Source organism: Desmodus rotundus, chromosome 13 (assembly GCF_022682495.2).
Source record: "Desmodus rotundus isolate HL8 chromosome 13, HLdesRot8A.1, whole genome shotgun sequence".
NCBI lineage: Eukaryota > Metazoa > Chordata > Mammalia > Chiroptera > Phyllostomidae > Desmodus > Desmodus rotundus.
In genome coordinates this window covers 67,199,008-67,213,442 of record NC_071399.1, presented here as the reverse complement: position 1 = coordinate 67,213,442, position 14,435 = coordinate 67,199,008, and positions in this window count along the sequence as shown.

Genomic DNA, 14,435 nt, shown 5'->3' with positions numbered 1-14,435 from the left:
CTGCAGCTGTCCTGCCCAGGGGTGGGGGATCTGTGCCAGGAGCTGGACATCTGTAATGGGGGTGGAGCATTCACAACGTGCCAGCTTGGTTACCTGCCCACATCCTCAGGCATTTTGCAGTCTCCTCCAGGAGCTCCTCCTGTTTCCTACCCTCCACTTGCTCTCCATGGTCTGGCCAAGCTATTGGTATTATCACGAGTCTGACAACTGGCTTTCCTGGTCAAAGAAAAGTGGGCCCAATTCAACGGAAAATAGATAGACTGACCATGTAACCACAATGCCCTTAAGTCAGCTTTGTATGCAAAAACTCTTCCTTTGTCTTAAAAAGTTTATATATAAATCTAATGGCATAAACACATAATGTACTATCATCTTATTGAAAAATCTTGAAAGTGGATGAGTAAATATGGTAAAACTGTGAGAACATATTCCCACATGAATAATTATGAGAACGTATCTTCTGTGTTTTGTTTCTAGTTACTTGGAACTTTTTTTTGGATGGAATCTGAAGTCTTTAACAAGTTTTATTATGATTGTCAGTGGTTTTTAAAAATATTCTATTCATACAGGTAGTGGATAGCATCTATAACAAAAGCTTTTATTTCTTATCATAAATATACTTTTCTATTCTCACAAATTTTTCTTTCTTAAACGAATACAGAAGTTTTCCTTGTAAACAGTACAAATTCTGATCGTTAGGAATTTTCCCCACTGGTTCTATAATTGCATCTCCCTCATTAGCACTCAAACATTAAAAATTTTCTCTACACTCAAAAACACAGAAATTCATTCAGTCTCATATTCATTGAGTTTAACAATGATTTTAACAGTTGAATGTCTACTATGTATCAGGTCATATATTCAATGTGGGGAATTCAACAAAAATAAAGCAGACAAAGAAATATTGTGGGGACTTTAAGAAAGATCCATGAGAGTTGGTGTGGGAAGAACTGGAAAGTGACAAGGAGACTAGGGAAGAGCGCCTTGCTCTGTGCTTGGGTGGGCATGACGGTAGCCAGGTCTCGAGTAATGGCAAAGGGAATGGACGGAAGTGCAGCAGACTGGGCAGAGAGAGAAGGCCGTGTCATACTTGCTGCTAACAAAATCTGGGGGGTGGGCAGTTTATTTACCAACATGGGTTAACTGAGGGAATATGAGTTTAGTCTGGACATGTGGATTTTCTACAGAAGTAACACTTTCTATTTGGCAAATGATCCTTTCTATTTTGCCAAACTGAGTACACTTCCTCAGTGTACTTTTTTAGTTCACTGAGATATATTTTGTACTAAAATGTATACAAATGGATAGAATATATTAAGATAATGTAGCAATTTTAAAATCAAACCCAGAGAAACTCAAAATAGAGAGATAAGAGAGATAAAACTAGAAACGGAGACCAAAAGAGTAACCAAAGAAATAAAGTGGAAACCCTGAGTGTAGAATATTGTTCCTCCCATAAGCAAATGCTTCAAGAAAGCAGTTTCTCATAGTGTCCATGATGCGAATAAACTAAACAAGTAAAATAAAATGAATAAATAATGAAGCCCATGTTGAAATAAACGAGTATCTGCAAGAACAAACTGTTCTTTTCATAAACTCTTGCACAGCAGGGATGACAGCCTCGGAAGAAACTGTTTCAAAGAGCTTCATCGGGGAAGGGGATTTACAGGGCTTTTGCAGATGGAGCCGTGCTAAGTACAAGTAGGAATGATTCCGGGAAAATAAACTGCAGACATGAAGCGTTCTGACCTGCAAGCTTTCAGCAAAATAGAACACTACTTGGCGTGAACAAGAACAAAGGATCTTATAGGGTACTTGAGAAAGGTACAGGTTGTTATTTCTGGTAACTTTTCTTTAACTTGAGTTGGAGGGTAATTTTCCATCCAGTGTGAATTGGATCTAGTAGTGAGAACAGATTATTAATAGAATATTGTAAGAATAGAAAGATGAGAATTATTTTAGGAAAATAAACACTTTCAATGAAGGTATATTAATGAACACATCCATTAATCAACATGGATGCATTGGTGACTTTAATGAAGAAATTCATATTGAAATATGTTGGGGAATAAATTAAAAAGAGAAAGTTTCATTGTGAGGTTTGAAAATTCTTTAGAGAAACTTATCTATAAATAAAAGGTGAGAGAAAGAAGTCATTAAAGCAAAATATAACCAGGGACATTGAAATGAAGAACAAACTGACAGTAACCAGGGGGGAGGTGGGAGAGGATAAAGGGGGGAAAAGGAGGAAGGGTTTTCAGGAACAACTATAGAAGACACATGGACAAAACCAAAGCAGGGTGGGATCAGGGAAGGGTGGTGAGGATGGCTGGGATTGGGGGGCAGTGGTGGGGAGAAAAATGCAAACAACTGTACTTGAACAAGAATTTTTTAAAAAAGCTGTGTGGAGTAGATGGAAGAATGTGTACAAATAAATGACTTGTGTTCTACTTATTATTGATTTATCATTTATTATCATTTTATTATCAATATATTATTTATTTATTTTATTATCTATATATTGATGTGTTGAACTAGAACATATGACAATGAAAAGATGCAGTAGAGAAAAAATGTTGAAGATCAGAGAGAGAGAGCGAGCAATAGTATGAGGTTTAGTAGGTGGGAAGGTAGAAAATCAAAACAAATTGTAAAGCACCTAGACCTTCAGGGCACACTGTTGTCTGATTATATCAGGAGAGAAAGATGAGCACAAAGAGAAAGTGACTTTAAGTTTGGTGTTGGGAAGTCCAGAAATCCCCATTTGATGACTGCTATTTTATTTATAATGGAAACAAAAATCATCTCACAAGAAGTGAGTGGGAGGGAATAAAAGAGATAAAATATATGAGAAGGTTGAACACATTTGGATATTATTATTTAGTTGAGTAGAAAAAAAGCTGGCAAGAGAAAAAGAATAAAAGTCGTTGGAAATAATGAAAGTCCAATAAATATCAATCATCACTTACTATTATGGACCCAAACGTTCAAAGAAGACAGTGTTATTTTCTTTAACTTTATTCAGCTTCCTGCTTCAGTTATTGAAAAGTGAATAGCAAAATTCACTCATGGTTAGAAGTTTGCCAAGAAAATAAATGTGTTGCTTTTTCATATGAAAAGGGGAAGTATCTGCCCAACAAAAGTAAATAATCTCCTTTGGGGAAAAGCAGGTGGAGTGTGCCTTAGGGGGATGTACATTATAAACAAGAATGTCAGAATAGGTAAAACTACATACTCAGAGGAATAAAAAAATGATACTAACTGGAGTAATAACTAAAAGATACATAAAATGATAAGAATGAAATGTTTTTGAAAAATATAAAAGTCAATTCCTAAGTGCCCTTAAATTAGTCCATCTGACATAATTTTGCATGTTCTTTCATTGTAAATCTTAACTCAATCAGGTATCGGCAAACTACAGCTCATAGACCAAATCCTGCCTATTGGTTGTATTTACAAATAAAGTTTTATTGGAACACACCTGTTTGTATATTGTCCATGGCTGCTTTTGTGCTGTCAGGCTAGGGTTGAAAAGTTACAACAAAAATCATATGTCCCTCAAAGCCTACAATATTTGCTATCCGGAAATGTACACAAAAGTTTGCTGATATCTAATCTGAATTACAACAGTGAGAATAATACATTTACACAATAACAAATCATATACAAAAATAATAATTTTAGATGCATAATTAATTCTCAAACTCATAACTCATTCCTTCAACAAGTATTTTATAGCTTTTATCTAGACACTGAATATTTAACAGTCAACATGCTGGGTGAAATCTTACACTTAACAAACTTACATTTTAATGGAAAGGAAATTACAGCAAGCCCAACAGATTATTATATCACATACTAAACAGAAAATAAAAAAATTGGTCATAAGAGGAGTTAGTTACTTTAGATTGGGTTTAAGAGCGGCCTCCACAAGCATAAAAGAGAGATCCCAATATGCCAGAGTGAATTCCAGGCAAAGGGACTAACTAAGAAAAGTCCCTAAAGCTAAAACAAGTTTAACAGTTCACATAACACTTTGTAAATTAGGGTAGCAGGTTAAGTCTTATTTCAGTGAGAACAGAAAGCCCCTGAATTATCTATACAGTAGGTAGGCCAAATGGTCTGATATAGTTTGAACCAAATCACTCTGGCTTCTCTACAGAGTTTTAGCACAGGGGTGTCAAACACATTTTCACCAGGGGCCACATCAGCCTCAGGGTTGCTTTCAAAGGGCCAAATGTAATTTTAAGATTGTATAAATGTAACTACTCCTTAACAGTTAAGCAAGAGCTCAGCACTGGGGCCAGGTAGAAACACGGTGCCGGGCCAGATTAAAAAAGGTGGAGGGCCGGATTCAACCCTTGGGCCTTGTGTTTGCCAAAGGTGCTTTAGTGCCTTTGGGAGAGAACAGATTGTAGGCACCAAGAGTAGAAGCTTGAAGACAAGTTATAAAGTTACTGTGATTTCCAATGTTAAATGTGGTGCAGATTTAGTAGAGATGGAAAAAATTGAACTAATTCTAGCTTTTTAAAAAAAGAAATAGAGGTAAGATTTGCTCATGGAAGGAAGTAGGCGTGAGAAATGTAAGTGAACAAATGATAACTTCAATGGTTTTGACACGAGCAATTTAGTGAATGGCAGTAGAATCCCCTTTAGTACATTTGTAAAAACTAGGACAGTTAAAGGTATGGGGAAAAAAATCAAGGCTTCTCTTTTAACAATGTCAATTCAGAAGAGACTATTTTTTATGTCCTAGTGCAGAAGTTACATAATTAATTTGCTATGCATCTACAGTTGTAAAGAGATTGGTGTTGGACATAAAAATTGTGATAGTTGTATTGGAACATGAGGGACTAGATGAGCAAATCTCAAAATTGTGCTGAGATAGAAAGTAGTAGGAAGTCCAGAATGGAAAATACAGCATGTAAGAGTCAAGAGAAAGGATCTGGCACAAAAGATAAGAGTAGGAATGCAAGAGAGACAGAACACAAAATGATGAATTTGGTGTGAAGGAAATCAGAAAAATAAAGATAGAAAGAAAAGAGGCACTCTTTCTAATGTTTTTGGTAGACAAAGAATAAAAACAGAGGGTTAAGCTTTGAATTTGGAAACAGAGTTCATTGATTTTGATGGAGCTAAAGGAACAGAAAACTAATTACAGTAGACTGAGAAGAGGATGTGAATTAATGACATAGATACTTTCTAAACACCTGTTTTAACACAGTGGGAAGACGGGGGTATGGCAATCGGCTGAGCGAGGAGACAGTGTCAAGGTTTTGGCAGCACTGATAGGGCCAGGGGTAGCCACAGTTTGTGATAATAACCTGGGCCCTTGCCTCTTTTGTGCATGGAGGTCTTTTCTTCACTCATCTTTCTCCTAGTCTGCCTTCTCTCCCAGGTGCTTCAGGCTGCACTAATGGTGGGCATGGATAGACCATGGAAGAACCTTTAGGGTGACTGCTTCCATGAAAAAAAGGAGTCACCTGTGGCAGGATAATCTGGTCACAATGGGGCCAGATGCCCTAGGCAGCCCACCAGCTGCAAGAAGTCTCTGACTGAGGCACCCTAGTTTGAGAAAGACACACCCAATCTGCATGGCAGCTGGAAACACTGGGACACTAACCTTTCTTTCATGATGTCTTCCTCTGGCTGCTTAGCCTCTGCTGCTTGCCTGTGCATGCTCCTCCCGCTCTTCTCTCTTCCCCCCCCAACCCTTACTGCCTCATCTGCCTTTTTCTCCACTGCCTGCCATCCCTGGCTCCAGATCTGAAACTCCCCTTGGCCCTACGTGCCTTATACTCTTCCTTCTGCACCCTCCCCGCAAACCCACTGCACAGCGGCTCAGACTGCACGGTATTTCCACTCCTCTGGCAGCTGCATGCTGCTAGCCCAATGCCCACCTGGGCCAGGCACAATAGGGGCCACCAGAAGGAGTGTTTACCTGGGGCCCACATCTGCCAGCCCCCCACCATGCTCCCTACTCCTGCCATAACCTCTGCTGTCCCTCTGGGCCCCATGTTCCCCCAGCTGTGCAGTTGATATGGGAAATCATTATGACTTCAAGGCCCCAAACGCCTAGCCTCCAGCCCCATTAACACTCCTGCAGGTATATAATAAATAGAAAGCCTTTACTTGGAAGTACTTATAGAAATGGGAGGATTTGTATTCAACTAATCGGAAAAATAATGATTTTAAAAGAACTTCAGAAGGCTGACCTCAGAAGATGAAGCAACAGTCCACACCTGGACATAAACTACACTGTAGTCCTCAGGAAGGCCTTCACCCTGGCTGGAGCAGTGGCAGGAAGGCATGGGCCCTGGGATGCAAGGCCAACAAAGGGCTCACACACTGTCCCTCATTTGGTTGCATGACAGAACTGGGGAGCACTGAGGATGCTCCTGTCTCCCTTAGCTACAAAATTACTTCCTTTTCTACAAGGAAGAAATCTCTCTCCCTGAAGAAAAAAAACAACTCCATTCACAGTACCTCGAAAGACCACTTTTGGAGTGCATACTCACTAACCAGGACAAATTTGACCTTGAATCCCTAGTCTTTTGCACATGGCCTGGCCCCAATATAAAATGGACAATGGATAGGTCTGGCCAGTTAATGGCATGCTTAATTTAAATATTATCTTTGCAGCTGGACCTTCATTACCAGGCCCAGGGAAAGGAATGGAGGTTCCATATATCCAAACCTTTATGGGTATCATAAATGACTCTATACTATGTACTGCCTGTAAACTAGAAAAACGTGCCCAGATGGAAAGAAATATTTCAAAAATGGGTAAATAAATGTGTCAGTCCTTAGCCAACATTTGGATGGCAACCTATATTTCTTAAACGTGTGAGTGTGTCTGCCAATAGAAGAACCTATTTTTCCAGATGTTATGAAATGTGCTTGCAAATCTAATAAGTGTTATTTGTTTACTTTTTAGTTGTCTCACACACAGTTGGAGTTTTGTTCCTCTTGCTATGTTAAAAAGAAAAGTCTTTTCCTTTTGCTTTATATTCTCCTCCCTACCAGATTCCACCAGAATTTTACAACTTTTAATGAGTGAGTCATGGAAATACGTATGTTTGCATGAACAATAATAATCTCTTCTCTCTAGAAGAGCACACATAAAACCAGTTGTGGTTTTCTTAACCAAGTCTTTTGACCAGAATGTCATGTCTGAGAGAGACATACCTGGACTCTGGACATTACCAAAAAGCTTTACAGAATTAAGATGAACTTTAAACACGAATAAAAACCCCTTGGAGAAACATCCTGGTACCTTCCTTATATCTATGGCTCGTGGCAGTCTTTCCAGGTAATTAAGTAAAGGTTGTGTTCCTGGAAGGTGGCAGATAAGGAACCTCAAGACATTTGGGGGACCTCAAGAATGTTAGAAATTACCCTAACTATGGGTATAGCAAGCAAAGTTGGCACCCGATGACAACTCTGTGGCTTGCTATCTTCACCCTGAAAGATTAATTAAATCTCAATTTGAAAATCCCTTATAAAATTCCAGCAAATGAGATTTAAAAGGGCCTATATGATCAATTGCTATTCTTGTTGTGTTTATGCAAATAACGCAGCTGAATTGAAACGAAACGTAATGCAGGAAATAAACGGGTCTTGGTTTGGCTCTTTGATAAAAACGACGGTTATTTTAGGGGGAAAAATGGTGTTTCAATACACATCGTAACGCCCAGTTGTGGATGTTAGACCATAGTTCATTCAATTGTCTTCAAAGTTTTATTTTCACCTGTAAATTGAACTAAATTCTGAATTTTTAGTTTTATTAAATATTTGGTTACAACCATCCAAACTAATGTTTCATTTTTTTCTTCCATCTTTTGATTTGGAATTATTGAAAACTAAAACTTTTTTCTAAGGTCATAACCGTGAAGCAGAATTTACCTGGGCACCTGAGAACATCCCCAGGGATATGTAAACCACAGACACGAAGAATATATCAGACTGTCACTGCTTGATTTCATCCCAGCATAAGTCTTACATCCAAAAATCTTCTCAATTTAGAGCCTTATGGAAGTAGAAACTGGTTTATAATTTGCTCTAATCGTTAACCTCGTTTTTTTTTTTTCCATAGGCATGCCCCCTATTAAATATTTGATTGCTTGCTTACACAATACAGACCTCCCTTTGGAAACCTATTTGCATCACTGACTCTTGAAATGAGACTCAGTGGCTCAACTGAACTGAACTGACTTGTGGTCAGGACCAGATGGTTGGGTCAGTGAAGCTGAAGCATGGAGTGGTCTATTGACTTTGCTTCTTAAATGTAAAATTTAATTATTTAAAATGTGAGTCTAAAGGGACCAAAGTTCTGCCACCTTGAATTTGCTTTTTGGGATCTGTTTATTAGAAAAAAAAGACTCAAAGGGAAGCTTTTGGCCCTCCCCAGTTTCCTGCTCAACAGATTCAGACAGAGAAAGGAAAAAAAAAAAAAAAAAACCTGCTTCTGGAAGGAGACTTTAGAATGTTCCCCTAAGCCTCATTTGAATTAAACATGGTAAACAAGAGGGATTCGGGCAGGTGACATACCTTCATCCAGGGAAGCCCCTACTCTAACTTAATCTGGGATACTATAAAGTTGGTCCCTTCCTCTATCAGCTAGATTTTACCTCTCACCAGACCATTAGTTGCTATAATTCTCCTTCTCAGTTTGGACCATGCCTTTTTAAACTTCTCATCAAATTTGTCACCTCCAGAATACCAACTTGTTTCGTAGTGCCATCTTCTAGACACCTCATATGTTACCTTCCAAGGACAGCAACAGACTAACCTTGACTGTACAAAACCCTTCTCCCCTGCATAGAGACCCCCATCCTCTCTTCAATTCCTTCCTCCTTTGGCAGATAGCAAGGATCTCTGGACCCAAGGAAAGGCAGGGCTAAGTTCCTTGACAACTGAAGAAGCTACAGTAAATGGGAGCTCGATCCATTTACCCTTATAAGATTACAAGAGCCTAAAGTTCTTGAAATGGGAAAGTTACTGTAGGCTGTTAGATAGTAACCAACGGGGAGGGAGAAAAGGTAGCCAGCCATCTGATTAAGCTTGATTGACTAGGAAAGGACAATTGTACAGTCACTCCAGGCATCTCAGTAAGCAGCAAAGATACTTTTCAGTCACCCCAGTAAGAAACCAGCTTCATTCTGCTGGATTAACTCGGGGTGGGGTGGGGGTGGGAGAAAAGATGAAGGGTGATCCCTTTTGCTGAGTGCATGCACAGTAGAAGCCAAATGATGAAGCAGAACTATGAGGCATACTCAGTAGGAGACCATATGGTGACCACAAAAGGGAGGGAGCTAGACTCAGAAAGTCTGGGGAAAAGAATCAAATTGGAAAAGGGCACAAGACCCTGGAACATCCAGGAAAGAGATTAGATAGGGGGAGGACACCAACACAGGCCTGGGAACAGACAGAAAAGAGATTAGGCCTGGTGGGCAAGGGTGTGGGGCTTGTGGGCCTGGAAGCTAGACTTCTTCTCCACTGAGGAAGACTGGGCTGAACCACCTGGTCATGGATGAGGCATCAAGCATGGTGTATCTGGGGGCAAACAGACAACGTCAACCAGCTTCTGAAGCTGGACCTGCCAGAGAAGCACCTTACCAAGCGCAGCAGCCTCTTAAAGGGCCTATGTGTCACAAACACCCCTTTTTCTCCCGGGTCATACATTTCCTCACTAATAAATTGTTTCACTACTGTTCAAATCCTCCTACACAAGTGTCCTTGAATGCTTTTTCCATGACATCGCAATAACCTATTTCCAGATAGGTCCACCTTCACCTCCAATAACAAAGGGATAGTGTTAACGTAAGATTGAAATATTGGTATTTAAATATTGGGGGTAATGAGGATAACTGAGGGAGAAATATTCTTCAAGGAGGAGGCTGGTGGCCATAGCAACAGAGGAGGAGTTGGCTTAAGCTAGTGTGGTTGTTACATTGCAAAAGGAAAGAAATTGAAGATGTGAATGTTCGTAGGTTGATGTAGGGATAGCCATATGTGCTAGCTCCTGTCTGCTTACTATAATTCTTACCATAATAAAAGGGATTGCATCATCAGCTGAGGGTTTTTTGTTTTTGTTTGTTTGTTTTTTGTTGTTGTTTTTTTGTTTTGGCATTTCAGCACACTTTCTGCCCTCTGCAATGATCTCTCCTATATGACAGATGCTATCACCCCAGAAATTACATTTTCAGTCTTCCTGGCCATCACAGTTTTGAAATGTGTTGCCAATGGGAAGTCTCCAGTGCTGGTGAGAAGATCAGCAAACAGCATGACTTTTGAAGAGACAAAGCATAAGTTTCTATGAAAACTGCATCCGACAAGCATCTGCTTCTTCAAGGGTGGTAGCATTTTCCTGAAGTTATTGACTTCTGGATACTACTCTCTCTTAAAATATTTTAGCCCTTCCAATAATTTTGCAACCTAAGTTCCTATACAATGTCCCTTTACTACTTGAAATATCTAGAGTGATAGCTTCTGTTTCTTCTGTTTTATTACTTGAATTCTGTCAGGTACACTAGTGAATGAAGTCTGAGGAAAGAAGGTGTGAAATAATATTTAGAAGGCTGGTATGCAATGCATGTGAAAGCAAGCCTTTATGTTGAAGTAAGACAAAGCTGCAGAACTGTGACTACTTAACCCGTTTTCTTGTCCTTACTGTGTGGAATGTGGTTTGTTAAGCAATTCTATTAAATCACCCAAATATCATGGAGCCTACTTTCAAAATCTCCAGTAGATGCTTTACTATTCCTTACAATATTGGCAATAAAGTTTGCTCAGTCAAAATTTGCGTCCTCTCAATGACAGAACTTAACTTATTAGATCAATTTATTATTTTCTTAATTGTTTTTTTATTTTTCTTCTTTAGACATATTTATTATTTAAGCAAATTCATTGTTTAGTAAATTCTTAAATATGCCATTCTATGACAATAATTGTTCTCCATTGGTCCGAGTGTTTGTTTTGTGAGCACTTTGAAAAAAATTAACATAAACCTTAAATATTTTGAGATGTCTATTATGAGACTCTCTAAATGTTTTTAAAACGTTGTGTTAAGTACAACATCTCCACAGGTCTGTGCTTATAGACAATGGTACTGTGTCCAGTCGCCATTCTGGCTCCTGTCTTCTGGCCTGATCAGTTTGGTTATTATCTCTTTTAATTCTGCCAGTCAGAATTATATTTTAAGGACAGTATGAGCAGCCTAGAAAAAGAGAGACAATTGATTCCCTTGCATCTAAGTTTACATCAGCATTTTTTTGCAAACTTAACAGCGCTTATAAATATTTTAGTAACAGTGAATTAAAATAGCTAAGATTTGGGCAGGGGGCAGGGACATTTCTTGTTGTGTTGTTAGCCCTGTTATCTCCACTTTATATTTGCAAATTTAGCTTTAGATTTAATTCAATGTTTTACATTCATCTGTGTTTAATTTCCTTCATTGGATTTGGCTTCTTTCCAGACCTTCTCTTGGATGCTCCTTCAGTCATGCACCGTAATCACTGTATCACTACATCTCGTTACAAACACAAGCAGGTTTTACCATCCTGGTATGATTCCTTTCGTCTTGTATTACTAGGCAATGTCTAAAATGTTTATCGGTGATTGCTATAGGATGACAAAGGAATCTTGAAATCTGCATTGTTGAAAACATCAGTGTACTATTTAGGACTATCAGGATTAAGAAAAAATACAGAAGAGAAAATCCAAAAGAGGAAGGAGGGCAAGTGGGGAAAAATACGGGCTGAGACCCAGGATGTTGGTCTGAAGGACGACGCTGTGTTATTTGCTGGAGTTCCCATAACCACAAACCCCAGACTAGGTCCCTTAAACAACTGAAACTTATTTCTCACAGTCTGGAAGCTGGAATTCCAACGTGAAGTTGCCAACATAGGTATCATCTTCTGACACCTGTCTCCTTGGCTTGCAAATGGACATACTCTTGCTGCTTCTTCACATAGTTTTTCCTTCATTCTTGGACATTTTTGATGTCTCTATGTCTGAATTGCCTCTCCTCATAAAGCAGTCAGATTTGAGGAGGACCCAGCATAATGACCTCTAAACGACTTTCAGCTACCCACCCCTTTAAAGGCTCTCTCTCTAAATACAGTCACAGTCTGAGGGACTGAGTGTTAGGACGTCAACACATGAATTTTGAGGGGACACAATATAATCTGTAGAAGGTATTTATGTTCACAACAGAAGTTGAAGCTAGAAAATTATAGAGATAAGAGAGAAAGAGTTGAGGGAAAGGCAAGAGGAATGATTAGATTAATAGTTTAGGCCAGCAAGCACAAATAGAAGAGTGATTGATTAAGTATACTTAAAACATAAACTGACATCTTTTCAGTGTCCGTGATCTCTGTGGCATCACGCTTGAGCAGGCTCACAACATTTCCAGGGGCAGCTCTCACCAGCCCCGCCCATGCTCTCTGCTCCGGATAAAACAGGGTCAGAAATTCTCTGGATTTTCCTATAAGCTTTGAAATGTTCTGAAAGTTTTCTAAATAGATGGCGTCTTATGAACATTATTAATGCCTGGAACCATCCTAAGAAACCAAAGTTCACTGTGTTTCTAACTCTCTATGACTAAAAAAAAAAAAAAAAGATCTTATCTGATTTGAAATGTCTTTAGTTTTGACGTCTTTTATGTTTTCTTCTTGAAATTTACTTCTTGTTTGTATTCCTTTGCTCTAAACATTCCATTCCTCTTCCAACCTCTTTGACTATTAACTCTCCATTTCTCCTGAGACCCATTAAAATTCTATCCCTGAGAGTTTCATCTTTAGGCCTCATTCTTTTTATATTTGTTCACTAGTTTAAGCTCATTTATTTCCAAGATCTCAACCTTCATTCCTTGTGTTACAGACCTACAGAGTATGTGATTTTTTTTGAAAGTCTCCAGTTAATCACCCAAGTGGCACTTAAATCTCAATCCATTCAATGTTGAAAGCATTTTCTGTTACACTCCTGCTCAGGTTCACATCCGTTATTTTTCCTGTGTAACTTTTTCTGAATGATAGGTCTGCCATGTACATAACAGCTCACCTTAGGTAATCAATGGGGAAATTATCATCTCAAGGGTTTTCCATGCTCACTGCTGTCAGAATATAATTCAGACTGCTTCCCATGGTTTCCACAAGCACACATGCATGACACGGTCCTTCGTCTCAGACATCTTCTACCACGTTCCCTTGCTTTCATTATGTTTCGTGCACAGTGGGCATCTGCTTGTCCTTCAAACATGCAGCAGACTGCTCTCCATCTCAGGTCTCAGGGTATTTGATCTTGTCACCTCTACTTAGAACAGCATTCCACAGGATTTTCTGCTAACATTCATTCTCAGCATTCAGGTCTACTCTTTATTGTCTCTTATTATTAAGGTCTCAGCTCAAATATCACTTGCATAAAGGATTTTTTCTTGACTACAGTATCCAAATTAAGTCCCCTAATGTCATCACCATTTGTCACTCTCTGTCCTATTACCTGCTTTATTTTCTTCATAGTACTTATCACTTTGTAATATTACAGGACGTGGTCTGTTGTGCTCATTAAAATCTAATCCTGCAACTCCATTTTTCAGTAGTGAAGTAGTTCTTGATCATCTACAGAATGATGGAGCACAATTTACCATGGTATATGAGCACCTAGTTACCTGACCTACCTCTCCCCAACCTGCTCATTTTATGTTAATTGCCATCCTCCAATATATAAACTCCTTTCATTTTGTGCTAAAATTATTTGCAATCAATGTTACTGTCTAATAGCAAAATAATTCTGTTTACTTGATTTAACCTTGGTATTCTTTCCATCAGTAAGGAAGGGACTGGGAAAGGGGTAAAGGACAAAGAAAATAATTTGTTTCTAAATGTACTCCTAAAATTTGATTATATATGTAAAGTGCTGTCTATAGGGAGTGTCACAAAATAACTCCTTAATAAAAGCTAGTCATAATAACTGTGACTACTCCATTCCTACGCAAAGTTGTTAAGGATAAAATTCAAGGAGTTAGTATGGTGACTGTGACTTTCAAACAGTTTCAAAAGGACAATTTGGTCATTGGTAATACTCTACACTAAAATTTTCTTATTTTTTATATTTGCATATCTGCTCTATAGTGACAAAGAGTCAAAAGCATAAATTTAAGATGTGACAGAAATATTCTCATTAAAATATAACATTTCAAGCCACAGTGCCTTCACATTCATAATGTTTATTTATATTTTTTCCTGTCATTATAAAAAGACATATGACTATGTTACCTCAAGAAAAGAATACATATGTGTGCATATTAATTCTCTAAGAGCATTGCCATATGATTTATTCTTAAAATTTATTATAAAGTATATCACTAGTATCCTACTTATATTACAAATTTACACTATTTTAAAATTTTTTAAATTTGGTTTTATTATATGAAA